We start from the raw sequence: 21,181 nt of genomic DNA, 5'->3' as shown, positions 1-21,181 counted from the left end.
TGCGTAATTTTTGCAAAGCTGCAATAAACTCGAACGAAAAGTTCTAACCTATAAATTTTCCTCACAAAATTATTATAAATATATGTATTTATAAAATTTATGAATTCAAATTAAGAATTTGTAAGTTTGACTGGAATGATACTATTTTCTAATATTTATACCCTCGCAAGATGTTGATAAGAAAATAAGAGTTTTGTTCATCTAAATTAGCCTAAAATCGAGATACGTATGTAGATAGATATAGACTTGTGAATATCGAACTCATCACGACAAAATTTCGGTTGATCCGGAGGATTAAAGATCGCCCATGGACTACTATATGTAATCCTTTGTGAGGCATTTAATTTCCATTCCCGCCAGATCGGTGGGATGTCTAAAAATATTGCTTAAGGCTTGACCTCCCAAACGCGGGACAGTCAAGAAGGAAGGGTTGAGTTGATTCAAAGTCATCTTCTTCCACACAGCTTCTGCAGATGGCGTCTAGTAGGACTCCCAGCCTTACTGTGTGGACGCCAATAGGGCAATGGACCGTTAAAAGCTCCAAAACTAGGGAGTGGCTAGTCTTATTGAACTTGGACCAAAAGACTTTTGCGACAGCGCAGCGCCGACGGTGGCTCAGCGATGACCAAGCTTCCGCGCGACCCACCAGCTTTATAGTTTCCTGCGATTCCGCTGTGGCCTGGCACCCATACTAGTCTTATCACAAAAACACTCGATGGCGTCGCAATGCCCGAGTTTAAATATGTTTTTCCAAAAATTTCAGAATTTCTTTGTTAATAATAATGTATATTTGTAACAAAAAAAATCTAATAAAATATTTAACTTTTATATGAGAAAAATATTATTGTAACAAGAGAAAACGTTAACTTCGGCGGCACTCAAGCATATACTCTTCACATATGTATATTACAATCTCTCGATAACCAATAACTCATACCAAATTTCGTGAAGATATATGTATCGTCAAATGTGAAGTTTCCCATGCAAGCATATGATTCCGATCATTCAGTTTGTATAGAAGCTATATCTATAGTTAACCGACCTGAACAATTTCTTCGGAGATTACATTGTTGCCTTAGGAAATAACCTGTGCCAACTTTTGTGAAGATACATTGTCAAATGTGAAAGTTTACCATACAAAAGCTTGATTCCGATCGTTCAGTTTATATGGCAGCTATATATTATAGTAGTATGATATCGGCAGTTCCGACAAATGAGCAGCTTCTTGAAGAGAAAATAACGTTTGAAAAATTTTAAAACGATATCTTAAAAACTGAGGGGACTAGTTCGTATATATGTATACAGACGGACGGACAGACAGACAGACGAACATGGCTACATCGACTCAGCTTAACATACTGATCATTTATATATATACTTTATAGGGTCTCCGACGCTGCCTTCTGGGTGTTACAAACTTCGTGGCAAACTGAATATACCCTCTTCAGGGTATAAAAAGGCTGTTTTGTTACCCGAGGAAACCCTTGTAATACCTTAAGCACTTTAAGCTTCCAATCTTTATAATTTGAATGTAAATACTTTATGCTTGTGTTTTGGCCTCAGTTTCAGAAAATGTGTAATTAAATTAAATAAGAATTGTATGCCTACTTACACAGAACATAAAAAGTTCAGCTTCTAAAATAGATCAATCAGTCAAAGTCAATAAAGGTTCATTAATTATGCCATATCGCTGACAGGCTATTATCAATACATAATTATCGATATTTAATTACTTTTACGCTTACATACATATAAATGTGTAAGCAAAGGAGAAAATGATTTTTTACCTCCCTCGAAAACGATAAACAGTAATTTGTTGTAATGGCATTCTGCAATAACGGTGACAAGCAAGACAGCTGCTGCTGCATCGAAGCTATTGCCCCACTTACTAAGTACACGAGCACATAATGACAAAAGGCATCCGATACCTGCGCATAAGCACATAAGTGTCGCTCTTCATTTTACCAATGCCTTCGCCCAGCAATTTTTGATTATGCCACAGCCAATAGCACAACGCGCGTGTGCGTGTGTGAGTGTATGTAAACGAGTTGGTAGATACGCACACATGCATGTGGGTATAAAAGCAACTCAAAGTGGCATAATGTGTAAATGGAAATAAGGACAGCACGCAACTGATACGCAGTGCTACCATACTTGCAACAGTGCAGCAACCTATGTGAGCACACAAGTGCAGCCGTCAAATGTATTTACAATGGCCGCCGCCTGCTGACACTGCACTTTGTGACACAAATATTTCAAAAACGAAATCGCATTAAAAAGCAAAGGCAACAGCAACAACAAAGCGTAGAGACAAAATGCCAGGGAGTTGGCTGGGCGTTGCAAGTGTGACAGGCAAGCATTTGTGGCAGCACGCAGTTGCACTTCAGGTGCAGCAGTTGCACGAATATATGTATATGCGACTGGCAGCACGACCCGTGAGCACATTAGCAGCAGCACATACCTATACATATATACTTATAAAGCAAGCTGATGTCTGCCACTGCGTATACGCAACCAGCCGCTGCTTCACAGGCAACCACAGCAAATTGAGAGGTCGCATGCGAAATGCTCGACCGTGAGTGTGCGTAACTGTGTTAGTAGCTGTCAAATTGCATTTTAATAAGCAGCGCAGACACACTCACACACACACACGTATAGACTACTGGTCCTACACTAGCATAACTGCGCAGTGGCAGCAGGAAAATGTAGGCAAGCACTCATATATTCCATTTTGCTGACAATTTATGTGTGTACATACACACATATATATAAGCTTCACATTCAACTTTCGCAATCAATTGAATTTTGTGGTTTTTGCGGTATTGCCACATTGCTGTGCACACTCTGCTGCGGCAACTTTGGCAATGCTATTTTATGGAGAAGTCTGCGCAAATGACAAAATGTGTAATAAAAACAAGTAAGAGCGGAAAGAAAGTCAAATTGCAACTCGCTTTTGTCTTCATGCAATAAGTGCAAGTAGTTTGATTGATTGTTTATTCAATGGCGCTTATTTTGATTACTTTTTTAAGTGAGTTTTCTATTAGTTAAATGATTGATTTGTATTTTGTTTTTCTCTTTTGGGTTTTACGTTTGAAATTAATTGAAAACAAGGAGACGAGCTAACTTGCGCTTCATCGAAGGTGTAATACTCCTCACAGGTGCATTTTGTATAGCTTAAAAGGTGCAACAAAATATTAGTCTTAATTTTGAACGTTCAGTTTGTATGGCAGGCATATGCTAGAATGGTCCGATCTGAACAATTTCTTCGTGGATTGCACTATTGCTTTTGACAATAATCTGTGCCGAAAGTCAAGAAAATATCTCGACAAATGAAAAATTTTTACATAGAAGCACTTAATTTCGATGAGTCAATTTGTATGGCAGCTATACGTTATATTGGTCCGATGTCGACGGTCTCGACAAAAAAGCACCTTCTTGAGGAGAAAAGGACATGTGAAGAATTTAGGTTCGATATCTCAAGAACTATTTCGGGTGTATACTGACAAATCGACTCAGCTTGTCACGCTGATGCTGTAAATTTCGTGGCAAGCCAAAGCAGAAGTTACAGATTTTTCTTATTTTTTCCCAAATTTTATAAAGCACACTGAATATTATTTTACTGTCCATAATTTTTTATTACTTTTCTGAGTATATTTCCGCTCACCAAAATCTGATTCACTACTATGAGCTACAATTAGCAATGATTTTCATGGTCGTTAGGTTGTGGTGTGTGAGTGTGACTATGAAATTCGCAGTGAAAGGACCACAAAATGCCAATTTGCACCAACTTAAAAGAAATTACAACAATAAAATTAAAACTGTGAAGCGAACTGTGAAGCTAATATCCATATGAAAATCTACATATGAGCACACAGACATACACATGTATTCACTTTTATGCTCACAAAAAGCACAACCTTAACAAAATTAACAGTAGATTGAGAGTCGACAGTTATCTCTGCCGGAAAAAGGTAGCAGCTGCATTCCGAGCAATAAAATTCAATTACAGCACGAAATTCAAAATACCTGAGAGAACTGCCGCAAGCCAAAAAAAAAAGGAGCTGGAGTAAGAATTGTCGGGCAAACAAGCAGAAACACACACACACATACGTGCGTGCGTATATATCAAGATATAGTCTTAAACCCAAAAACAAGCGTGGTTGAGGAATTTTTCGTGCAACAAAAGCAACAACCATGCAGCAATGAAATGTTGAATGACGCAAAAACAAAAGCAAAAGTGTTGCAATGAAAAAAATACCGAATATTGAAAATGTCAAAGCGTTATTGCACGGAGCGTACATGCAAAAACAACAACAACGCATTGACAATAACACACGCATAAATGTTGACACAGTCGCCGACACAAAAGGCAAACAAGCAGTTGGGACGCTGCCACCAGCCAGCCAATTGATGCGTGGACCTTGCATACCATGGCATACACTGCTGGGCGATTTTAATTGAAGTTTTCATTTCATTTAACTTTGCGCTGACAACGAGAACTCCTGGTATTCTGCATTGTCTCTTTCTGCTTTCAATTTAGGTTTATATACCGTTTGTGAATTTGTGAAGACAAAGCCGATAAATTTTACGTATTAAAAGAGGTTTGCGTGCTGCAGGGTTGCATAATAAGTATTGATGGGAAATTGCAGGCATTTGGCGACCTTTTGGAGTTTATAATAGTTATGTAAAGCTTTTCTATTAAAATATGAAATATTCAAAACCGCTCTAAAAAAATATTGCCTACTTTTAAGCGCTAAGAAAAATCTAATTTATCTCCAATTTAAACAAGAGATATATGTGAACTTCGGTTGCACTGAAGCTTGCCGCTTCCAAGTTATAATACCTTTCATTAATATAAAAGATTCCTTAAAAGAACTTGCATTTGACTGGTCAGTTTGTATGGCAGCTACATGCTATAGTAACTCGATCTGAATATCTCCTTCGGAGATTGTACCATTGGCTTCAAAAATAATACACGCTAAATTTCTTGACGATATCTTCTCATGTGAAAAAATTTCCCATACAAGAGCTTCATTCCGATCATACGGTTTGTATGGCAGCTATATGCTATAGTGGTCCAATATCGGTGATTCTGACATATGAGCGAGTTCTAGGGGAGAAACGAACGTGTGCAGGATTTCAGATAAATATCTCAAAAACTGAGTTATGGACTAACAAACGTATTATATGCCAACAGACATGGCTAAATCGACTCAGCTGGTCATGCTAATTACATCATTCAGCGCATTACATTTTGTTTGATCCCATCAACAACTGCGTTTTTTGTTCACGGATTAGAGGAGCACAGGTTTCTAAATTAATTTAATGCAGCAGAAGAGCAATTGTGATAATAAGGGTATATTTCCCTACGGAGAAAGTCTAAAAATTGAAATACACATTCAATATGACTATAGTATATAGCAACATCTTTTAGACGAAGCCTTGGTATGTGTAGACTCTTTAAAGTGCCATTCCTCAGAATCATTTCAAAAAAGTCTATTTTCGTGAGCTTTCAGAAGAGTATAAGTAAACAATGTCTCATCTCTTTGGTCAAAATCTGTTTCAAGCTCACTTGCCAAGTTGTGAAGTCAATTGTCTTAATTTATTTCTACTACAAAATGGAACTGCAGAAGCAATTTCATGATTATATTCAATCCAAAAGCAACCGCAAGTCTCATAATAACGTCAATAAAATTAATTTCCAAACCAAAAGTTATAATTTATTAATTGAAAATATATGTAATTCTATTATATTATAATTTAATTAGCTCTAATGGATTTCCTGTTAAGATTTTGTGCTTGTGAAGCTGATGAAAAGTAAATAAACCTAAGTTGCTGCTCCCGCAGTCACAAATAATTATTTTATGGGAAAATCTTGAATAATTTATTCAATCAGTCGGAACTTTACTTTTCGGTCTCAAATTTAACATTTCAATTCTGATTAATAATATTAATGAATTAAATAACAAAAGTTTTTTAAAATGAAGCTATACATGAATGCATATCGCTCATTTGCTGCAAGACCGGCATAAGTCAAAAAAATCGATTCTCCAGAAAACGCGTTTAAAGTTTTCAACTGACTACAACCTTACACGGTGACTCCAACCTTACACCTCTTCTCAAGCGGAGCATATAAGAGGTATTCATATGAATTTTTCACTCAACATGAAGTATGATAAAACGAACAATTCTGCAGCATTAACTCAAAAATCACGTTTTTTGATTTATGCCGGTCTTGCAGCAAATGAGCGATATGCAGTGTTTGATTATTAAACAAAAATTAATCTTTACAAAGCAAAACTTCCAAGACCGTTTTTTTCCAGAAGATAAGAGTATAGAACTACAGGGTTTGCCAATAAGAGTGACATAAATTCTTTTCGAAAAAAAAGGACACACACACTAATTGTTAGGAAAATTGAATGGATACAATTAAGTTCTAACTATAACATCATTCAAATGATTTCCATGACTTCCTTTTCAGAAACGAATTCGATGAACCCAATTTTCGAGTACTTTCCTCACTAAATCTAGACGTATGCCATGAATAGCGAATACAATATTGACTTCTAAAACTTGAACATAGTCTTATTGCTCAAGACCAATGACTTCATATAACCCCACAAAAAGAGGTTTAATGATGTTCAATCACAACTTCTTTGAGGGCATTAAATGTCAAATTTTCTTCAAATAATCGAATCACCAATTTTTTCTCACAATAGCACCTTCTTGTTGAAACCAGATATTGTCAAGATCAACTTCTTCTGATTGCGGCCATAAAAAGTTGGTTATCATCGATCATTTCGAAAGAAGTACAGGATGATGATTCCAGCACACCAAACTGTCAATTTAGGTAGATGTATTGGTTGTTCATGAATAATGTGTGAATTTTCTTCGCACCAGAATCGACAGGTTTTTTTTATTTACCGCGTCACAGATGAAAGTGAACCTCATCGCATGATCGATGGTTTTCTTAAAAAAATCGTTATCGTTTTTTGGTTGTTCGAAACCAAAATCAGCAAGTTCGCGACGTATGGGTTAGTCAAATGGCTTCAGTTTTTGAGTGAGAACAACCTTATACGAATACAAGCCCAAATTCTTTCTCAAAGTCTGTCAAGTTACTGTTTGAGACAGTCACTATTCTTGAGAACGTCTTCATGTCTACAAGATGCGGTCTTCTGCAACACTGGCCTGAACGGCAGCAATACTTTCATTACTTCAAGCGGTTCTTTATCTTATTGGCACATGGACATTATGTAAAGAAAATTTACGCTCGAACTGTTAACAATTCAACGGATAGCGGGCACAACTGGACGGTTGTTAAGATCATAAAATGGCAAAAGCACACGAAAAGTACCAATTGGAGGACGATTATTTTGATAGTAAAATTGAATAATTTGTAAACGTGTTCTTGCGTATATCTTTCCATTATCAAATTGTAAACAGTACGGAATACAATGAACAAAAAATTACGGATCATGACATATGAAAAATGGACGAAACGAAACTTAGAAATTATATCATCCCTTTTGGAAAACTCGGTACTTAAGTTTTGTGAAATATGTCTGTACAGAGAACACCCTTAATATATACCACTTAAAATAGCATATAGTATAATTTCATATTTTCTTCAACCCTTCAATTTACCTGAAGAACAATAAAAACAAAATATTTTCATAGATGCCGGAATCATGAAAATTATTTAGATGTGAAATTCTGACACAAATTCCTCTAAAAAAACTATAATGAACCTTACATATGAGCACACCTTCATATGCAAATGCAAATAAAACAAAACAATTTTCGAAATTTATTTACAGTTGCATAATTAACATACAAACTTTCAATTTTCTAAATATTTTTCATATTTTGCACACAAGTTTTATTTACTAGAACTGAGAAATTGAGAAAATTGTTGCCTACATTTGCGAAATCAGATTTGTCATTCATAGACTACGTGCATATAAGAACTAATATGTAAATACCAGGCATTTGCAATGGTGCGCCTTGCATATTTTAATAAATATTACAATAATCCTGCCAACTTGACTCCTCGACACACCGAAATATAATCACGCACTCGACCACGCAGCTGCCCTCATTTTGCTTACAGCTCACAGTTCAACAAATTACCGTTGAAGAAAGCAAAACAGCACAATGAACAAATACAAATAAAATTGCAAACAAAAATGTTTAAATTTACACCGCAAATGCAGTTGCATACTTGCAGGCGCCCACAGCAGTCAATCGCAGCAAAACTGCATGTTTGCATGTGTATGTGTGCGTAAGTGTAATTTTACTTAAACATGTGAGTATAAATATACAATTACTGCCAAGCTGTGGTGCCGAACGGCACAAGTTGCCAACACAAGTGCAGCAACAACAAAAGCAATGCATAATTTGAGCTCCGGTTGCATGCAATAGCGTCTATACATGCATGTATTTGTAGGTATGTGGTAATACATATGTGTATGTATTTGTTAGTATATGTATGTATTTGAATGCAGGAATGCTTGTAGGAATATTTTTGTGCAGCCACAGCACTGTACCCACGCCACACTTCAGCACACTCACATGCCTGCGTATGTGTGTGTGTGTGTTTATGGCGCGTGTGTACTCATAAACGAATTTGTATGTGTTTTGCGCAACCTACCGACATCCGGCCATAATGCACTGATTGTTGACTGTATAAATAAAATTCGTGTGCATGAAAGTAAATACCCTGGCGTGGCGGCGCTACATGTTGCATGCATAAATATTGGAATTTCCATTTTATGATAAAAGACTGAATGCGCGCCGTGAGACAATGCTTTTGCGGGTGGAAATGTGTAGAAAAATGTTTTGGAAGTTAACACCAGCAGCATTTGTAAACAATTTGATGCTGGTAAAAGTAAATAAAAGATAAATAAAATATGAAAAAATTCGTGTACATTGTTTAATTAAATTGCTTGTGCAATAAATTTGCAGGCACGTGTGGTTCTGAATTTATTTGGCTTAAGAGAAAATTTTGAATTTTATTTCAAAATGTTTTTGGCTCAAAAGAAGTTACGCAAAATATTCACCACAATTTGTAAGGAAAAAAATTTTCTCCTAAATGTAGGCAACAAGTTGATCCTAGATGTAGGCAACAATTTTCGCAAAACGGTGATGGAATTGAAATTCTGAAATTATTTCAAAATAATTTTAGCGAGAAAGAAGTTCGATAAAACATTCACCACAATTTGCAAGGAAAAGACTTTGCTCCTAAATGTAGGCAACAATTTTCGGAAAACGGTGTTGGAATTAGAATTCTGAAATTTACAAATTAAACTGTTCATACCAAGGAAATTTTATCGGAGATCCACCCGGGAACCACTGTACTATTTCAAACACTTTGATAGGTTTGAGCGAGTTGTTTCAATTATTGAGTCATGGGATCTTTTTAAGGTTCCCTAGCTTTTCTGACAGTTCTTTACTACGGCTTGTCACTCTCATATCTCCCGGCATATCCTGCGCATAATAGGCAACACGAACGATAGCACTTATGTAATGCCATTTTGCTTCGAAAGTACCTCAAGGCTCAGGGAAGCTTTGTATTAGAAGGGGTCCAAACATGGACATACTGAAATTACAGCAGGTATCAGCTACAATTGCATCCCTGAAAACTTAGTGTCTCCCGATTGCTTTTTCTTTGCTCACATATCGACGGGGGATACGTGGATAGGTTTTCACTGCAGAAGAGGCGCAAAAAGCTTTTTCACGGACGCGTCAAAGCTATGATGGCAAGTTGGAGTGGGAGTTTTTTGTCAGCAGCTCTCCGTCAAGCATAGCTTTAGGCTACCGGACCACTGTAGTATTTTTCGGGCAGAACTTGCTGTTACTAAGGTAGCAGAGGGATCCCGCGACGAAGTGCAGCCTCTTTAAGGGACGTGAGCATTCACTACAAAAGCAGAGAGTGATAGCACTGAGCTCACTAACTATGCACTCAAAGTGGAACTAATGTGCCTTATTAGGCATTAGTCGACGACCAGCTTCTGGGTGAGTAGGAGATTATTTTGGTCCAGAGTAGTATGCAGAAGATCTATTGAATTGCCTACTCTTAGCAAAGCTCATCTTGCCACAATCGTAGTTGAGAGTTCTGACTGAACATTGTCCAATAGGAATTCATGCGAAATTCTGAAGATCTTGCGAACACAATTTGTCAAAGTGGTATGGGAAAAAAGAGGTGAAAATATCTAGACACTCTTTCCACCATTGTACAGCATTTGAGACATCTCGGCAGTCTTACTTTTGGCGAAGCAGGAAACATAGGCACAACGAACATTTTCGCATTAACAAATTTGTGATAGACACAAACCGTTTGATTGATATATGAGGGTCCACAATGGACCGACGTTCTAAGCAGTTCAGGTGGGATACTTGTTAGCATCGACAGCTTAACTTAGCCTACTATGGCTTGATCTAAGCAATCGGATTAATGTTAAAAAACCTTCAAGCAATCTTCGGAGACTCTATAAAATATATAAATGAACAGGTTGACGAGTTAAGTTGATTTGGAAATGTCCATTGGTCTGTCTGTATTTTAGTCCGTCTGTATATAAACTAATTAGTACCTGACTCGCTTTATATTTTCTTTCTAACCTCTATTTCTTACTCTGAACTTCTTTCACAACTAAAACAAACATTTTTCTATATAAGTATTTAAAAAAAACAAAAAGCTCAGAATGCATTTCAATAAATACTCAGACAACTATGTTGACATTCGCTAAATTGATGTCTAACATAAAAGTAGTAAGAAATCATTAACAGTGTTGGTATAGGTCTTTCCACCAGACCAAAATCCGCACCATACAGTGATTCGGGCTGGGTGCATTGGCTTCTCGACGATTACGTGCGGGTTTTCTGTGCCCCAAAAGCAACAATTCTGCTTGTTAACATAACCATCGAAGTGGAAATGAGCCTCCTCCGAAAAAATGATTTTTCGGTAAAATTGACCATCCTCGGTCAAACGATCTTCTGCCCAATCTACGAACTGTAGACGGCTGAATAGCGACCCATTTCGTAAATTTTAGACCTTTTACTGAATATTTGTCACTTTCCGAATGGTATGTGACATTTCCAATGTCGAAATATAGATATTTAACTAGAAAACACCAAATATTTAAACAACATAAACATTTTTTATACTAAATAAATTGTACAAACAAAAATACTTAAAATTCTTAAACTCAAAATCAAAAAACAGTTTACTACGATTTATACACTGTACAGAATTTAAAACAAAGTAAGCAAACATTTTTTAATTAAATTCATAGCCGGCAAAGCTGCCGATATAAATTAAAAAAAAAAATATAAATAAATACTATGAACCAACACTCAACGTCGGTCAAGTATTTATGAGTATTTGCGAAATTAAATGGACAATAGCGACCGCCACATATAAAATATTCAATACCTCAACCGACAATGGATAAATTGCCAAAAATAACACCAACAGAATAGACCAAAGTGGCATTTGTATTTGATTAAACAATGCAAGTGGGGATTTATGGAAACAGCTTAAAAATAAAAAATTCAAATTTGTTATAAAAAATGAATCGCCATCAATAACCACGAATGGTCAAACACAAAAACTTGTACAGTACGAAGAGTAAACGTATGTGCTTATATATAGTATGTAGTCTTATGCATATATGTATCTGTATATACATATGTATAGTATGCAGTCTTGTAGCCACACAAGCAAGTAAACATATCAGCGTGCGCCTGTTGGTATGCAACGATATTTATTTGTTTCGCATAATCAAATATGCAGTTTCAGTATATATGTAGATATTTATATGGAATAAATATACATATGTGCTGCAGTGCCGCATGCGCTTATGTACACGTTTTTCGCTGTGTAGATATGTCAAAATATATACAAAAATGTGCAAGAAAAAATGCGAGCTATTTATTGAGACGCAATCGCGCGTTAATACTGCGCTAAACTATACGTTTTTATTTTATTTATAGCCAATAGCAATATGAAGCTTTGGACGGATTTACTATTAAAAAAATGTGGTAAATGGAATTATGCGGTGTTTTTCTAAAAAAATATTGTGGTTAACACAATTGCTTATATAAATAATAAAATTTAATAGAAAAGTGAAATTTCACTTTAATAAGACTAAAAAATTTCATTGTCAGTCACAAATGTAAGGACTTAGACAATGGATAAACAATAAAGGGTGCACCATATTTTACATCAATATCTGACTGAAGTTTATGAGACATCGATCTGATATTTTGCACACGTTCTTTTCGCACCAAGCAGCTGTTTATTTGTCGGAATCGCTCATATCGGACAACTAAATAATATAGCTACCATACAAATTTATTGATGAAAATTCAGTCCTTGTACGAAAAACTTTTTTCTTTGACAAGTTATCTTCACCAAATTTGGCATAGCTCATTGATCAAGACAACTGTACCATTTACCCACAAATTGTGCAAATCGGGCCACTATAGCATATAGCTACCATACAAACTGATCGATCAAAATCCAGTGCCTGTATGGAAAACTTTTTTATTTGACAAGATTTCTGCACGAAATTCGGTATAAACATTTTTAAATTTTTTCACACTTTTTATGATACAAGAAATTATTTTCTCACTTTCGAATAAATTACTATTTCCAAGCTAATGTCTTTACTCTTTATTTAAGCTCCAAATTTCATGGAATATTCTATATAGTTGTTTATTTTCTTAAATTACTATAAAAAAACAAGCACTTACCTTAACTAACTATCGTTCAGCAGCATTCATGTAGGTAGTTATACAGTGAGGGTGTGCCTGATCACAACATCTATTTTTTGCATAAATCTTTAATACCTTGATAGCCTGCAAAAAAAAACCAGAAGAAAAAATTATAAATTTGCCACAAAAAATCCGATACTGATACATATAAAACGTGCATATAATTTTTATGAAAAGCTGCAAAAATATTTCGCTGAGTGCACTTGCACAAGCAGTGTACTTAAGAAGTCACTCATACGCCACGGTCAATAATATTTATGCTCTTGTTATTGTGTGTGCACAAGTATGCGCTTATGCTATTATCTGGCATAGCCGAGCATGCCCGAGCACTTGCTATGCCTGTAACCTCCATAAACATAACGCCTGCTCATCGAAGTACTTAACTTTACGAAGCCACAAGCATCAACATGTGCAGAAACACACACACACCAAACCCATGAGTGGCGCAAGTGGAGAAGTGTTTCAAAAGGAGAAACGAAATTCCATTTTACTTTGACATGCAGTTCCTTGTGTGTGCCAAAATGAATGCAGCTGCACCAGCAACGTTGGTGGACGTTCCCGTTATGCACTAAATGTGCTTACTTATTTGGAAAATGAGCATTTAGTGTGATTACAAGCAAAAAAAAAGTCTGTTCTCCGCAACGAAATTGCAAGTCAAAGGTTTTCGATGCAAATTTTCCCCATGAGCGAAGGGAAATTATTTTAAGAAAGTGGCTTAAGAATGCAGTGGAGAAAAATATTTTTTTAGTTTTTATTTTTACTAATTTAAGCATAATATATTAAATTTTAGTACAGAATGATTGACAGTTATAATAGGGTGTTTGATTCGACATTTAGTATCTGCTCGCTATCTTTCAAGGCTGTTTTCTCGTGATTGCCAATAATGAGCGACAAAAGAGTATGTGAGTAAACCCAGTCTTAGCCGCAAGTGCTGCCATTATGTTTAAACATCTGTTATATGTAGTTTGTTCGTTTCGCAACTCTATAACCGCAAATAGTGCCTTCGATAATCTCTTAAATAAGAAAGCTGGATGTTTTTTAAATCTTATCATCAATGCATCGCTAAAGGTATCCCCCAAAATATAGGCAACTCATGCTAAATAAGTTTTGTACTAATAAAGTCGTACTAACGTCACTTTCTGGTAGCGACGCTTACCCGCAGAATGAGGCTGACAAATCGAGAAGGTTGCAGGAAATCTCTACAGCAAGGCACCAGAAACACAATGGCAATACTACGTTCTAAACATCAGGGGTCCCCACGTATGATACACTGAAGAAGGTATCGATAGTGAGGCCGCAAAGTCTGTTGAAATTCGCGTCAAGCGTAGATATTCTAAAGGATGACTACTCGTACTCCTCATTGACCTACGAACTAAACTCCATCTGGTATCGGCTTATTGGCCTACCAGATTACACTAACCTAACCTAACCTAAAGTCACATTGTCAACTGTGAATTCTTAAAGGTATATTTGAAAGAAGTACATGTTTAAACACCATAAACTCAAACCAATTCCCGTCGGATAAGAATCACAATGAACAATTTTTAGTATTTTCTTACTTCGCTGATCTGCTAATTGAAGTCAACAGCCCTACTTCCTCAACATGGTAGATTCGAATCAGAAGAAGCTCATAATAACTATATACACCCGTTCATTGTGCAACATTTTGGAAAAAGAACACAACTCCCAAATCAACGAACTTGCTAAGCTCAAATAAAACTAGCTATGCAATTTAAACTCCTTTTTCACTATGCTGAGCTACTGCCGAAGTCTATTGACATCCCTGAGCTGCACTGAAACGTTTATAGAAGCCTTTGTAGCGACACGAAACTTCCTTCTATTATGCTCCGACCCAGCTCCTGTAAAGAATATGTTTCACGTAGCCTACTGAGCATACTATTCGCAAAACCATCACTCACCTTGAGACCCAGAATTCATTATCGGATAATATTCGACTGAATAGACCACGTCCAGCATGCTGTGAAGAAAATGTAGCAGTCGTAGTTGAGAGTGTACAGAAGACCGTGGAGAGTCGATTCGGCGCCTTACGCAGCAACTCGGACTGACATTCCATACGTCTTAATTGGAAAGCGTACAAAATACAGCTTGTGAAAGAACTGAAGCCGCTCCACGTTTGCAAGCGACATCGCTTCGTTCAATGGATTCTTATAAAGCTCCAAGAAAATACGATGTTTTCGCACCAAATTTTGTTCAGCGATGAGGCCCATTGCTGGCTCAATGGGTATGTAAACAAACAAAATTGTGACGAAAAGCAACCTGAAGTGATTCAGGACAAAAAAAGCAGCGGTTTGGTGTGGTTTTTGGGTCGGTGGAGTCATGACCATGAAGCCATGACAACCGACTATTTGATGCCTGAAATTAAAGCTTGTGATCTCAGCGACATTTGGTTTCAACAAGACAGATGTGTGGACAATCCTAATTCGATTGAGGTGTAGGAGTAAAGCATCATGCGTGTCATTCGGCAGTTATTATTGCGATGACATTATGCTTAAACGAGTCATCGAAAATTGGACACAACGGAATTTCAAGAGATAATTTTAAAAAAATATATATAAAGTAGGGAACCTCGAAATGGATCAGCTTTTACAATAACCCAACATATTTTTCAAATAGCGGCACTATAGGATATAGCTGCCAGGCAAACTGTACCAACAAACAATGAAAAAAAAACTTTATTACAGCCTTTTATGCTATAAAAATATAATTCACCTGTGAAGAGTAGGGACAAAATTCTTTCATTTTCTTATTTCAGAAAAGTCTACTTTAATTTTAATGTTAGCTCCTTTTATAACACTCGTTAGTTAAACATTTTAGGGAGCCAACACTCTAACCTTTAACCTTTACACACTGCAAGTTAATGAGTATCTAGCGCGCTATTGACGACATGCCGTTATTACTCAACAGCAAGCATATTTATGATCTCTATTTATTTGCACCCTAACCTTACAACACTTTTTACGAACTCGCAACATTCAAACACGAAAAAGGAAGAAACCAAAAAATTGGATTTTTATGAGTTTTACGGTATTGCCACATAAATGCTTCCTTAGCGCGTTCACGCTAACAACACATAACATGGCAGCGCATCACAGCACATCACGGCACTTTACCTTATGCTCCTTGTTGGCGCTTGGCTGCACATACATATGTACATTCGCGGGCGGAAGTTCAAATTGTGTAGCGTCGGTTTTATATGCGAACGCATCGTTGCTGCCACGAAAGCCATAAAAAATGTAATCGCCCACTAAAAAGGCGATGGCGGAGCAAAAGTGCATAAGCGGCAATGCAAACGATTTATGTGAGTGTTGCTGCAATAAAGGTAGGCATTATAGCGGCTTGCGCACTTAGTCTGGCGATTTGGTGTTTTTGTAGCACGTGCACAACAAACAACAAAAACATGCGCTGGCATAAAATTTTTACGCTTTCTAAATTTCTGATTTACAACTGACGGTGGCGTGTTTGGCTGCATTTGGTGGCAGAGAAGTCGAATTTTTGGTGACCGCTCGGTGTGTAGTTGTTGTAGAAGAAATAACGGCAATTTCATGGCATGCAACAAATTAAAAATTAAGTGGTATGGGAAATTAATTGCAGTTTTACAGCAGATTTGTTTTTGTTGGTGTTGATTATTTGTTGTTTTTACAAACATTTTAGGGACCTGAAAGCTTTTCAACAACAAAAACAAAATTGTAATATTTCTAGAAATTAACTTAAATTTACTAAATAGGACGCTTTTAAAAAAGAAAATCCCAAGAAATTAATTGGGATATGTAACAGGAAATTCGAGAGGTCCCCGGCCTGATATCCATATGATTTTTAGTTAGCCTGAACCTTCAAAATACAGAAATGGTTATTAGCGACGAAAACTGCAAATAAGTCCACAAAATACTTTGGATGACCAGTCCACCACGTACCAGCTATTCTTCCGATCTCAGCTCACTTTTGACCAATATCAACGACGAGTTAATGAAACCATCACCCATGGCAGACGATGAGCTCGAATTTTCACAAGAATCGAGAATGACCCTTGCGTAGCTTCGTTCTGAATACTGTAGCAGATTAAACTTTTATTTATCCAGAATCGACCCCGACATACAAATATATGCAACGAGGCCCCGCATGACACTAACCACTTCTTTTCACGGCCTACTAACCCTACATATCTGGCAACTCTCTCCCCATGGTCTGACCCCCGTCGAAACAGCACGTTAGCTCATCCTATCGTTGGATGACCTCGATAACAACTTATATATTCCTTAGCAACCTAACGGGGACTAGAAAACCATTACAAAAACAATAACAACTACGACGAGTTGATTATTCGGGCCAGTGTTTGGAGATTTTCAATGCATGAAACATGGCTTCGAAGTCCAGTCGACAGTCATCCATGTGGACTGCACACGATGAAAATCGCAACAGTCGGCTGACAAGGATGTGGCGCCTGTATTTTGGAATGAGCATGGAACAAATTTTACGTTGAAAAAGGAAAGACCATCAACAGCAACTATTACATAGCATCAGTGGACCGTTTGAAGTAGGAAATAAGCGAAAAACCGCCGCATTTGAAAAATAAAGTGCTGTTTCAGCAAGACAATACACTGTGTCACGAGTCTGTGAAAACGATGGCAAAAAGTCCATGAGTTCAGTTTCGAACTGCTGCCGCATCCACCGTATTCTCCAGATCTGGCCTCAGGGACTATTGCTTATCCTCAGATCTCAAAAGAATACTCGCTAGGAAAAAACTTTCGCCGAATAAAGAGGTGATCGTCGGAACTGAAGCCTATCAAAGAAAAGTACAAATTGTATTACAAAAATGGTAACGAAAAGTTGAAGGGTCCCTACAGTCAGTGTATTGTGAATCACTCCTGAAGGAAGCTGTTGAATAAAGAAAACATAATTTTGCCAAAAAAAATATAACCGCGGGTTTTTTCACAATTTGTAAAAGGGTTCGTAAATAATCTAAGATTAAAAAAAAAACAAGATTTATGGCTTAAAGTCCATTTGAGGATCCTCACAAAATTTTTCATTCGGAAGAATAGTGAAAAGATATCATTCCCTGTCAATCCGCTGTAGCATTAAAGCATTCATAGCAGTTGGGATCATCACCTACGACTTTAACCCTGCTTCTTTCAAGAAAACGCACACCATTTCAAAGAACGTTCAGCAAACTCCTAAAAACACTTACAATACCAAAACAATAAAACCAAAAAATAAAATCTCTTGCTAAAAAAAGCGTATGCTACACAACTTTAAATTCACAACCCTAGCTAAAATCCCCTTTGTTGAAACGCTAAGCCAAAAGTTAATCAAAACAATCAGCTGTACAAACTGACAAATTCATATTGCCGCACCCCATAATACAAAACTTCGCTCACTCAACTTACCATAGTAATCATGTAAAAGTCCCCCAGCTGTTGCATCTAAGACATTATGTAATTTCGGTACGATGTGTCAACAACTCCAACGCATCAAGATGGGGTTGCATGAAGACGATAAGACTAATGTTTTTCGACACTCAACTCAGAAGGGTTCGCAAGATGCAAGCCACACCATTCTTATGCAAATTTCCCCTAGTTCTCAAAAGTGAAATGCAGTGCATATTTCATACCCGTTAGTATGTATAAGCAAGTAACCCACTTGCACTCTAACCGGTAGACAAATTATTGTAGCTGCAGTTCATGCTTCCCAATTCTCACCCAAGTAAAGTAAATTGAAAACTTCAGCCTCTAAAATGTGATCAACTAGTGTCTATAATAAAAACGGTAAGAATCAAATGCTTTGAATATCATCGGTGCTTGAATGAACTACATATGTAAGACGGCTTTATAGAACATGTTGGACATATGAACCTAAAGATTGATCGCAGGAGATAGACTTATCTCTTTGCCTCCTTTCCTCTCCTTTGTTGTGGGGCTTTTAATAGGTCATTACTCTAATGGCGTCCTCAGCCACACTCGAAAATTCTCATACACTTTGACTTCATACCGTATCACTTAGATCTTTGTGTCGCCAACCGAACTCTGGTGGCTGCTTCTCTGCCAATATACCGACAAGGGAGCTATGGGTGGACAGAAGCCGTTGGAGGAGAGGGGCAGTGAGCTTCTTTACGGATGAGTCAAAGCTTGAGGGGAAGTCTATCAACTCCAGTTTCAGACCCCCTGTCTATTGTAGTGTCTTCCAAGCCGAACTACTGCTCCGGAGTGCGCCCTCCTTCAGAGAAGTGATCATTCACTAAGATAGCAAAACGGGATACTAGTCTTGAACTCATTTACAGTGCGTTCAGGAGTGCCTAACCTCGCCATCAATAGCATAGAGTGCCTTTGTGATAAGACTAGTAGGGGTGCCTGCCCATAACGAAATCGCAGAAAATATAAAGCTGATGAGCTAGCAAGGAAAGGCACCCTAGAACAGCTATCGCTATTGCTTTGCGGAAGAAAAAATTGCTATTTAGAAGTTCGAACTTTTTTACTCAATATTCCTACACCCAAAAATTATTGCTTAAAAAATTCCATAAATTAAATTAAATTCACGAAAACTAAACAAAGCGCATGCAATCAAAGTTAAAGTGTGCAACACCGCACACAGCTGCCGTTAACAGCCACACCACAACATGTTGCGGTGAATTTCATGGAAATCACCACAATCACTTTTTGGCATATGCTCACAACAAAAAGGCAATAACATTTAAGATATTTTTCACGCTCGCCCGCTTAAACGGTATTATTATATATGCCTTGTGGCATTGCACACACACACCCACCCACCTACAAGCAACAATAACAATACAGCGTTTGATGTAAGCACAAGTTAGTTGAGGTCAATTTATTTGCCACAGTTCGGCAAAACTTGGCGTGACGCCAGCTGATGGACTCGTGCAGAATTTTGACTTTGTTTGGTGACAGCGGACTCCACGGCGTGTCAGCAACAACAATAATTCTACAACTTTTTATAACAATTTTCACAAAATTTATGTTCATGTTATTTACCGTTATGTACTTGTTGCCCTCATGCCCTTGACAATGAAATTGAATTTCGTACATAATAAATAACAGTAGTGTATTATATATATGTGTGTAGGTATATGTGTATGCATCTAACTAACATTTGCCACTTCTTCTTTTCTTTGCAGGTATGTGTTGCTGAATTTTCGGTGTGCCATTCTTTACATGTATTTATTATTTATCGTTGAGGTTTGTACAAATATTTTATACGGAATGGATAATGAAGCAAAAATTGTCGATATTTTCTCAGTGATTTGACATTTTTGACACAGTGAGATGGCAAGTGGTTTGAGATTTTTTGGAGGGGGTGTGTTAAAAGATGGATATGACAGTTTTCAAATATAAATCGCATATAAATATATTTTTTTTGTCCAAAATATTAATATATCGTTAATGCCAGCCTTAATAGTATCAACAATAGTTGAAGATGAGGCGATTTTTACTTCTGTGGGCAAAAAATAGTAATACCTTGCTCTTAATTTGAAAATTCTTAATTTATCCCTCAAAGTCTAAGTCGTCTCCCTCCAAGTAATCTCCTCTTGGCCCGAATACACTTGGTTCATAATTTTTTTTCAATTCTCGAAACAGTTAAAAGCCCATTTCTAAAATAGCCTTCAATGCGCGTAGCGATTCACCTTCAATGTCTTCAATTGACTCTAAAGAAAGCCAGAAGCCATACAGAGCTAAATCAGGCGAATACGGTGATTGCGGCACGATTACGGTTGAAAATTTGGCGAAAAACTCACGAAGAATAAACGCAGTATGCGACGGAGCATTATCGTGGTGCAAAAACCAAGATTTTTCGCCCATAATTCCGGCCTCTTTTTACGAATAGTTTCGCGCAAACAACGCATAACACCCAAATACAGGGTAGGCCATTTAAAGTTGACCCATTTGTTTCTAAAAAAAAAGAACAAAAGAAAACAATGTTTTTTGTTCATTTCAAAAATAATTTATTTTGGTCCAAGGGGATTTGTTTCAGCTAATATTTAAAAATTAGATCGCGTAAATGGGCACCTTTAGCTTTGACAGCTAAATGCACTCTTTTTTCGACATTTTCCATGACTTTGGCCAATGTTTCGGATGATATGGCGGCTGTTTCACGTCGAATGTTGGCTTTCAGTTGAGCTAAGGTCTTTGGCTTATTAGCGTATACCTTGGATTTCAAATAACCCCACAAATAAAAGTCTGGTGGCGTCAAATCTGGTGATCTCGGTGGCCAGTCAACATCACCATTTTTCGATATCAATCGCCCGGGGAAAAATGGTCGCAATAAATTGATTGTTGGTCGAGCTGTATGGCATGTAGCCCCGTCCTGTTGAAACCAGAAGTTATCCATCTTCAAATCTTTATGAATTATGCGTCGGAGAGTGGTGCGAGAGATGTCT

General features: G+C 37.1%; 2 protein-coding genes across 8 annotated transcripts in view; one reads left to right on the top strand and one right to left on the bottom strand.

The window, feature by feature from the left end:
* The window catches only part of LOC105229112 (sodium channel protein 60E), a 292,253-nt gene that overhangs the window by 170,051 nt on the left and 101,021 nt on the right, over positions 1 to 21,181 (top strand). The gene's annotated exons all lie outside the window — the stretch shown is intronic.
* Positions 1 to 21,181, bottom strand: part of LOC105229111 (mitochondrial thiamine pyrophosphate carrier) — a 136,732-nt gene that overhangs the window by 57,945 nt on the left and 57,606 nt on the right. For all 4 annotated transcript variants that reach the window (XR_007422399.1, XM_049453472.1, XM_029551499.2 and 1 more), the window contains one exon: positions 12,754 to 12,858. The gene's annotated coding sequence lies outside the window, so the exon portion shown is untranslated. The remainder of the gene's footprint in view (positions 1 to 12,753; positions 12,859 to 21,181) is intronic.

This window comes from Bactrocera dorsalis, chromosome 3, assembly GCF_023373825.1.
Source record: "Bactrocera dorsalis isolate Fly_Bdor chromosome 3, ASM2337382v1, whole genome shotgun sequence".
NCBI lineage: Eukaryota > Metazoa > Arthropoda > Insecta > Diptera > Tephritidae > Bactrocera > Bactrocera dorsalis.
Note: the sequence above shows the minus strand (reverse complement) of the source record. Positions and strands in the feature narration are given on the sequence as shown.